Source organism: Mustelus asterias, chromosome 31, assembly GCF_964213995.1.
Source record: "Mustelus asterias chromosome 31, sMusAst1.hap1.1, whole genome shotgun sequence".
NCBI lineage: Eukaryota > Metazoa > Chordata > Chondrichthyes > Carcharhiniformes > Triakidae > Mustelus > Mustelus asterias.
The window spans coordinates 4452518-4462314 of record NC_135831.1 but is presented as its reverse complement, the minus strand read 5'-3'; positions in this window follow the sequence as shown (position 1 = coordinate 4462314).

Below are 9797 nucleotides of genomic sequence, written 5' to 3'. Positions count from 1 at the left end.
ACCACAATCCCACCCAGGCCCGACCCCCATATCCCTACATATTTACCTACTAATCCCTCTAACCTACGCATCTCAGGACACTAAGAGGCAATTTAGCATGGCCAATCAACCTAACCCGCACATCATTGGAGTGTGGGAGGAAACCGGAGCTCCCGGAGGAAACCCACGCAGACACGAGGAGAATGTGCAAACTCCACACAGTCAGTGACCCAAGCCGGGAATCAAACCCAGGTCCCTGGAGCTGTGAAGCAGCAGTGCTAACCCACTGTGCTACCGTGCCGCCCCAACATCCACTGCAATCTGAGGTAGTGAATTCCACAGACTCACAACCACTGGTGGGTGAAACTGGAACTCGGGGGCATGGCCTCAAAATAAGGCAGAGCAGATTTAGGACTGAGTTGAGGAGGAACTTCTTCACACAAAGGGTTGTGAATCTGTGGAATTCCCTGCCCAGTGAGGCGACCTCATTGAATGTTTTTAAGGCAAGGATAGATAGATTTTTGAACAGTAAAGGAATTAAGGGTTACGGTGAGCGGGCGGGTAAGTGGAGCTGAGTCCACGAAAAGGTCAGCCATGATCTTATTGAATGGCGGAGCAGGCTCGAGGGGCCAGATGGCCGACTCCTGCTCCTAGTTCTTATGTTCTTTGATTTGATTTGATTTATTATTGTCACATGTATTGGGATACAGTGAAAAGCATTGTTTCTTGCATGCTATATAAAAGCATACCATTCATAGAGAAGGAAACGGGAGAGTGCAGAATGTAGTGTTACAGTCACAGCTAGGGTGTAGAGAAAGATCAACTTAATATAAGGTCGGCCCATTCAAAAGTCTGACAGCAGCAGGGAAGAAGCTGTTCTTGAGTCGGCTGGTACGTGACCTCAGACTTTTGTATCTTTTTCCCGATGGACGAAGGTGGAAGAGAGAATGTCCGGGGGGTCCTTGATTATGCTGGCTGCTTTTCCTGAGACAGCGGGAAGTGTAGACAGAGTCAATGGATGGGAGGCTGGTTTGCGTGATGGATTGGGCTACATTCATGACCTTTTGTAGTTCCTTGTGGTCTTGGGCAGAGCAGGAGCCATACCATGCTGTGGTACACCCAGAAAGAGTGCTTTCTATGGTGTATCTGTAAAAGTTAGTGAGAGTCGTAGCGGACATGCCAAATTTCTTTCGTCCTCTGAGAGAGTAGAGATGTTGGTGAGCTTGATGCACCATCAATCAAGCAAAGACTAGTTTGTATGCAAGAACAAATAGGCTTTTATTAACAAGAACTTGGAGCCATCTCTGCCGGAGATCTGGTCTGTACTAAAGGCTAGGGGGAGGAGCTATCACCTTTATACCCGGACCAGGGGGAGGAGTCTTGGGCGGAGCCACCAGGGATGTGCCACATATACAGGTGATAACAGATACTAACTAACAGTGGTTAACCACAACAGATAACAGTGGTTTACCACATTCACCCCCCCTGTTTAAAAAAAGAGTCTGTCGGGGGCGAGGCAGAGTGAACAATATTTACAGGTTCAGTCTATCCGGGGGCTTGCTCTGCCGCTGCGACCGCCGTGGTGCCAGTTCTGATGTAGGTCCAGGTCGCGGTGTCGTTTCAAGCGTCAGGACGTTGTTGTCATCCGTAGTCTCGTCCGCTCGTCGAGTGCGTGGTGACGACTCCTGGGGCTCAGGCAAGCTGTATACGGGGGTGAGAGGAGTGAATAGTGGTTCTGATGTGGCAGGGACAAAGTTGGGGATTGGAGGTGAGGGGTTGGGGGCCATAGTGGTCCCTGAGTGACCTGCGGGCGCTAGGTCACGGATAGATACCGTGTCCTCCCGCCCATCGGAGTACGCCACATAGGCGTACTGGGGGTTGGCGTGAAGGAGTTGAACCCTTTCGACCAGGGGGTCAGACTTACGGGTCCTGGTATGCTTCTGAAGCAGCCACGACGGTAGTGAAGTCCCTGAGGAAGACTTCCTGGGAAACACGAACATCCGTTCGTGGGGGGTGGCATTGGTTGCCGTGCACAGGAGGGACCTAATGGAGTGTAGTGCGTCCAGTAGGACCTCTAGCCAGCGGGTGACTGGAAGGCCTTTAAACCGTAGAACCGTAGCGCTAGTAAAATGGTCTTCCAGATTATTGCGTTCTCTCCCTCTACCTGTCCGTTATAACCTACACTGTGTAACATTAACCCCACACTACACTGTGTAACATTAACCCCACACTACACTGTGTAACATTAACCCCACACTACACTGTGTAACTATAACCCCACACTACACTGTGTAACATTAACCCCACACTACACTGTGTAACATTAACCCCACACTACACTGTGTAACTATAACCCCACACTACACTGTGTAACATTAACCCCACACTACACTGTGTAACATTAACCCCACACTACACTGTGTAACTATAACCCCACACTACACTGTGTAACATTAACCCCACACTACACTGTGTAACATTAACCCCATACTACACTGTGTAACATTAACCCCACACTACACTGTGTAACATTAACCCCACACTACACTGTGTAACTATACCCACACTACACTGTGTAACATTAACCCCACACTACACTGTGTAACATTAACCCCACACTACACTGTGTAACTATAACCCCACACTACACTGTGTAACTATAGCCCCACACTACACTGTGTAACATTAACCCCACACTACACTGTGTAACTATAACCCCACACTACACTGTGTAACATTAACCCCACACTACACTGTGTAACATTAACCCCACACTACACTGTGTAACATTAACCCCACACTACACTGTGTAACATTAACCCCACACTACACTGTGTAACTATAACCCCACACTACACTGTGTAACATTAACCCCACACTACACTGTGTAACATTAACCCCATACTACACTGTGTAACATTAACCCCACACTACACTGTGTAACATTAACCCCACACTACACTGTGTAACTATAACCCCACACTACACTGTGTAACATTTAACCCCACACTACACTGTGTAACATTAACCCCACACTACACTGTGTAACTATAACCCCACACTACACTGTGTAACAAATAGCCCCACACTACACTGTGTAACATTAACCCCACACTACACTGTGTAACTATAACCCCACACTACACTGTGTAACATTAACCCCACACTACACTGTGTAACATTAACCCCACACTACACTGTGTAACATTAACCCCACACTACACTGTGTAACATAACCCCACACTACACTGTGTAACATTAACCCCACACTACACTGTGTAACATTAACCCACACTACACTGTGTAACATTAACCCCACACTACACTGTGTAACATTAACCCCACACTACACTGTGTAACATTAACCCCACACTACACTGTGTAACATTAACCCCACACTACACTGTGTAACATTAACCCCACACTACACTGTGTAACATAACCCCACACTACACTGTGTAACATTAACCCCACACTACACTGTGTAACATTAACCCCACACTACACTGTGTAACATTAACCCCACACTACACTGTGTAACATTAACCCCACACTACACTGTGTAACTATAACCCCACACTACACTGTGTAACATTAACCCCACACTACACTGTGTAACATTAACCCCACACTACACTGTGTAACATTAACCCCACACTACACTGTGTAACATTAACCCCACACTACACTGTGTAACATTAACCCCACACTACACTGTGTAACATTAACCCCACACTACACTGTGTAACAATAACCCCACACTACATTGTGTAACATTAACCCCACACTACACTGTGTAACATTAACCCCACACTACACTGTGTAACATTAACCCCACACTACACTGTGTAACTATAACCCCACACTACACTGTGTAACATTAACCCACACTACACTGTGTAACATTAACCCCCACACTACACTGTGTAACTATAACCCCACACTACACTGTGTAACATTAACCCCACACTACACTGTGTAACATTAACCCCACACTACACTGTGTAACATTAACCCCACACTACACTGTGTAACTATAACCCCACACTACACTGTGTAACATTAACCCCACACTACACTGTGTAACATTTACCCCACACTACACTGTGTAACTTTAACCCCACACTACACTGTGTAACTATAACCCCACACTACACTGTGTAACATTAACCCCACACTACACTGTGTAACATTAACCCCACACTACACTGTGTAACAATAACCCCACACTACATTGTGTAACATTAACCCCACACTACACTGTGTAACATTAACCCCACACTACACTGTGTAACATTAACCCCACACTACACTGTGTAACTATAACCCCACACTACACTGTGTAACATTAACCCCACACTACACTGTGTAACATTAACCCCGCACTACACTGTGTAACATTAACCCCACACTACACTGTGTAACTATAACCCCACAGTACACTGTGTAACATTAACCCCACACTACACTGTGTAACATTAACCCCACACTACACTGTGTAACTATAACCCCACACTACACTGTGTAACATTAACCCCACACTACACTGTGTAACATTAACCCCACACTACACTGTGTAACATTAACCCCACACTACACTGTGTAACATTAACCCCACACTACACTGTGTAACATTAACCCCACACTACACTGTGTAACATTAACCCCACACTACACTGTGTAACTATAACCCCACACTACACTGTGTAACATTAACCCCACACTACACTGTGTAACATTAACCCCACACTACACTGTGTAACATTAACCCCACACTACACTGTGTAACATTAACCCCACACTACAATGTGTAACATTAACCCCACACTACACTGTGTAACATTAACCCCACACTACACTGTGTAACTATAACCCCACACTACACTGTGTAACATTAACCCCACACTACACTGTGTAACATTAACCCCACACTACACTGTGTAACTATAACCCCACACTACACTGCATAACATTAACCCCACACTACACTGTGTAACATTAACCCCACACTACACTGTGTAACATTAACCCCACACTACACTGTGTAACATTAACCCCACACTACACTGTGTAACATTAACCCCACACTACTGTGTAACTATAACCCCACACTACACTGTGTAACATTAACCCCACACTACACTGTGTAACATTAACCCCACACTACACTGTGTAACATTAACCCCACACTACACTGTGTAACTATAACCCCACACTACACTGTGTAACATTAACCCCACACTACACTGTGTAACATTAACCCCACACTACACTGTGTAACATTAACCCCACACTACACTGTGTAACTATAACCCCACACTACACTGTGTAACATTAACCCCACACTACACTGTGTAACATTAACCCCACACTTAGCCTGTCTTGATGCTCTCTCCACTCCCATTGTTTTGTTTCTTAAGGACTGGATTAGTTGTAAGTATTCGCATTCCAACCATTATTCATGTAAATTGAGTCTGTGTCTTTATAAGTTCTGCTTGTGAACAGAATTCCCACTCACCTGAAGAAGGGGCTTAGAGCCTCGAAGGCTTGTGTGGCTTTTGCTACCAAATAAACCTGTTGGACTTTAACCTGGTGTTGTTAAACTTCTTACTAACATTAACCCCACACTACACTGTGTAACTATAACCCCACACTACACTGTGTAACATTAACCCCACACTACACTGTGTAACATTAACCCCACACTACACTGTGTAACATTAACCCCACACTACACTGTGTAACATTAACCCCACACTACACTGTGTAACATTAACCCCACTCTACACTGTGTAACTATAACCCCACACTACACTGTGTAACATTAACCCCACTCTACACTGTGTAACATTAACCCCACACTACACTGTGTAACTATAACCCCACACTACACTGTGTAACTATAACCCCACACTACACTGTGTAACATTAACCCCACACTACACTGTGTAACATTAACCCCACACTACACTGTGTAACATTAACCCCACACTACACTGTGTAACATTAACCCCACACTACACTGTGTAACATTAACCCCACACTACACTCTCGGGTCCGCAGAGTGTCAGAACTTTAGTCTTGTCAATTTCGCTACCTCGTGAATGACTCCAGATCACTGACCAATCAGGGACAATTAAATTGCAGTTGCCGGGGTGATGAGGTTAGAAGGAAATCTTTCATTAAAAAAGGGACATTCTGAAGTGTGGCATTTTCTGTCGAGTCAGGAATGGACATTGGTCACTTATGACTACGGGGAACCAATTGAAAAGTAAGTAAAGCTAAAGTTTAAACTCCAATTTGTAATACCATCTTAGTAATCAGAGACCCAGGAGTTATTTACCCCGCACCCTCGACAAGGTAAAAGGATAACACTCAGGTATTCAATGCAACTCTGTCTTAAGCTTGGAAAGGTATTTCTTTTTTAAATAAAGCCCATAGCAGCTCAGGTTAGCTTGAGTAGAAGTTTTAGATGCTTCACTGCCGTTCTCCTCAGTAATAGCTGGGGAGGACATTCAGCCCCTCCAGCCAATCGGTCACGTCCCGCCCCTCAACTTCATCCATCACCTGCCTTGCAAAACCATCTCAACCATCCAACTGTCTTACAACTTCAGCGGAGCTTTCTGGAGTATAGGAGATCCCCAGATGTCCACTGTCCGCCGTGTGAAGATGTGCTTCCTGGCATGAAGCGCCCCCATCTATTATTCGATCAATGGCGGAGCTAGGGTAAGCTCCTGGGGCTGAAATGGGGGGGGGGGAGGACCGTTGCAGCAACGGGAGTCCTTGCGTGAAGCTGCGTCTCCCAGTGTCGAAGACTGGCCCCTGAGGAACCAACTCTGATGGACATTGTGCCCGATCGATGGGGCCATCGTGTCTGATGAATGGGCCACTGTGTCCGGTGAATGGGGCCTTTGTGCCCGGATGCTCAAAAGTCGCCTCCCTCGGTGGGTTCGCTTCTCCCAGCTCTCCCGTTGGCCAACGCTCTTGGCCTCGGCCAGAGGGTAGCGGTACATCGGTATCTGACCAGAGGGGTTAAAGGATTGAAATCTGGCGTCCACAAGTGCATAGATATTTTTGGTGCGAATTAGTTCTGAGGAAGGATCTGGGTCTCTGGGGATATTGCTTAAATTGGAACTATAGAGATGGATATCTGTTCAGAATTATAAAGCATACAGGCACCAACACCACAAACAGGGAGGGAAGGCTGTGGGACCTCTGGGCATACCTCCAGCTGGTCCATCAGGCTGCGAGCCACTCTGAGTAAATACCTCCATTACACCCCCCCCCCCCCCCCACTTCCCCAACCCCCTCCCCTGTTCAAATCCTTTGATCATCCCAAATGCTCCAATTAGATGCAGCAAAGGCTAAGGGCATGGACAATATCTCAGCAGGAATTCCCCCGAACTAGCCGCATCTCTAGCCATCGCCATTTACCCAACAATATGGGAAAATTGCCCTGGTACGTCATGTCCACATAAAGCGGGGCAAATCCAATCTGGCTACTTCCTGCCCTATCGGTCTACTCTGATCTCTCATCACTTTGATGAAGATGATCACTACCAAGGGTCGTGCACGAAGTCCATTCCGTCATGCAACCAGCCTCCCATCCACTGACTCTGTCTACACTTCCCGCTGCCTTGGGAAAAGCAGCCAGCATAATCAAGGACCCCCACTCACCCCGGACATTCTCTCTTCCACCTTCTTCCATCAGGAAAAAGATACAAAATTCTGAGGTCATGTACCAACCGACTCAAGAACAGCTTCTTCCCTGCTGCCATCAGATAGACTTTTGAATGGAACTACCTTATATTAAGTTGATCTTTCTCTACACCCTAGCTATGACTGTAACAGTATATTCTGCACATTCTCCTTTCCTTCTCCCCTATGTACTCTATGAATGGTATGCTTTGTCTGTATAGCACGCAAGAAAGAATACCTTTCACTGTACCCCAATATGTACAGATCTTTTTCTGGGGAATGCTGTCTGGGAGTCAGAAGGCAAGGTGTCTTTCTATACCTATTCAGAGGGGTTCAAGATTGGAAATCTGGCATCCACAAGAGCATAACTATTTTTGGTGCTAATTAGTTCTGAAGAAGGATATATTGTCTATGGGGATATTGCTTAAATTGGAACTATAGAGATGGATAGCTGTTAAGAATTATACTTTGTCATGTTTAAGTATTTCAATTGGTAAAAGTTATGCTAATTCTTTTTGTTATGTTCTAACTATGTTCTTAAATAGAGTTGTTTTGAAAAAGATTCCTAGTGGGTTAATTGAATTAGGGTGAAACACCTTATGTTCACCCCAATGCTAAAAAGAAAAGTTGGGGTCTAGGCTAACTTCGTAATGTCTCGTGGAGTTTCTGATCTGGTTCCTGACACTTAAGATCTCTCGTATCTCCAGTTCAGACAAGTACCAGTTATTTCCCAAGTCTTGTAGATTTTCATCTTCTCTGAGCCTGAACTGCCGTTCCCATTGAGGGGGACCTTTATGGAGAGGCAGTGGCGCAGTGGTATTGTCACTGGACTAGTAATCCAGACACTCAGAGCAATGCTGGGGATTTGGGTTCGAATCCCACCACAGTAGGTGGTGAACTTTGAATTCAATAAAAGCCTGGATGATCATACAACCCTCATCGATTGTCATGGTTCACTAATGTCCCCTTTCGGGAAGGAAATCTGCCGTCCTTACCCGGTCTGGCCTACACGTGACTCCAGACCCCACGGCCTCTCTTAACTGGCCCGAGTGAGCCACTCAGTTCAAGGGGCAATCCGGGATGGGCAATAAATGCTGACCCAGCCAGCGACAATGAATAGAATAAAAACTACTTCTCACCCAAACACATTTACTCAACTTCTAAACCTGTGTAGAAGGCTTAACTGACTTTACTACCCAGGATTTTACTGCCACAACTAATACAACCTTGAAGACGAGTGGACTTGTTACTGACCTGAGGTTGTCCTGGCTCCCGGAGCCTCGGTCAGCAGTTAAGAATGGGATGGTAGGATTTACAGCCGGCTATGTAACTCCAGCTTTCTCTTTCTCACTCGGCGACTTCATAGAATCATTGTGCAGACGGGGGCCATTTGGCCCATCGAGTCTGCACCAACCACAATCCCGCCCAGGCTCTATCCCCATTAATCTTAGCTGGTCCCCCTGACACTAAGGGGCAATTTAGCATGGCCAATCCACCTAACCTGCACATCTTTGGACACTAAGGGGCAATTTAGCACGGCCAATCCACCTAATCTGCACATCTTTGGACACTAAGGGGCAATTTAGCATGGCCAATCCACCTAATCTGCACATCTTTGGACACTAAGGGGCAATTTAGCATGGCCAATCCACCTAACCTGCACATCTTTGGACACTAAGGGGCAATTTAGCATGGCCAATCCACCTAACCTGCACATCTTTGGACACTAAGGGGCAATTTAGCATGGCCAATCCACCTAACCTGCACATCTTTGGACACTAAGGGGCAATTTAGCATGGCCAATCCACCTAACCTGCACATCTTTGGACACTAAGGGGCAATTTAGCATAGCCAATCCACCTATCCTGCACATCTTTGGACACAAAGGGGCAATTTAGCATGGCCAATCCACCTAACCTGCACATCCTTGGACACTAAGAGGCAATTTAGCATGGCCAATCCACCGAACCTACACACCTTTAGACACTAAGGGGCAATTTAGCATGGCCAATCCACCTAACCTACACATCTCTGGATACTAAGGGGCAATTTAGCATGGCCAATCCACCTAACCTGCACATCTTTGGACACTAAGAGGCAATTTAGCATGGCCAATCCAC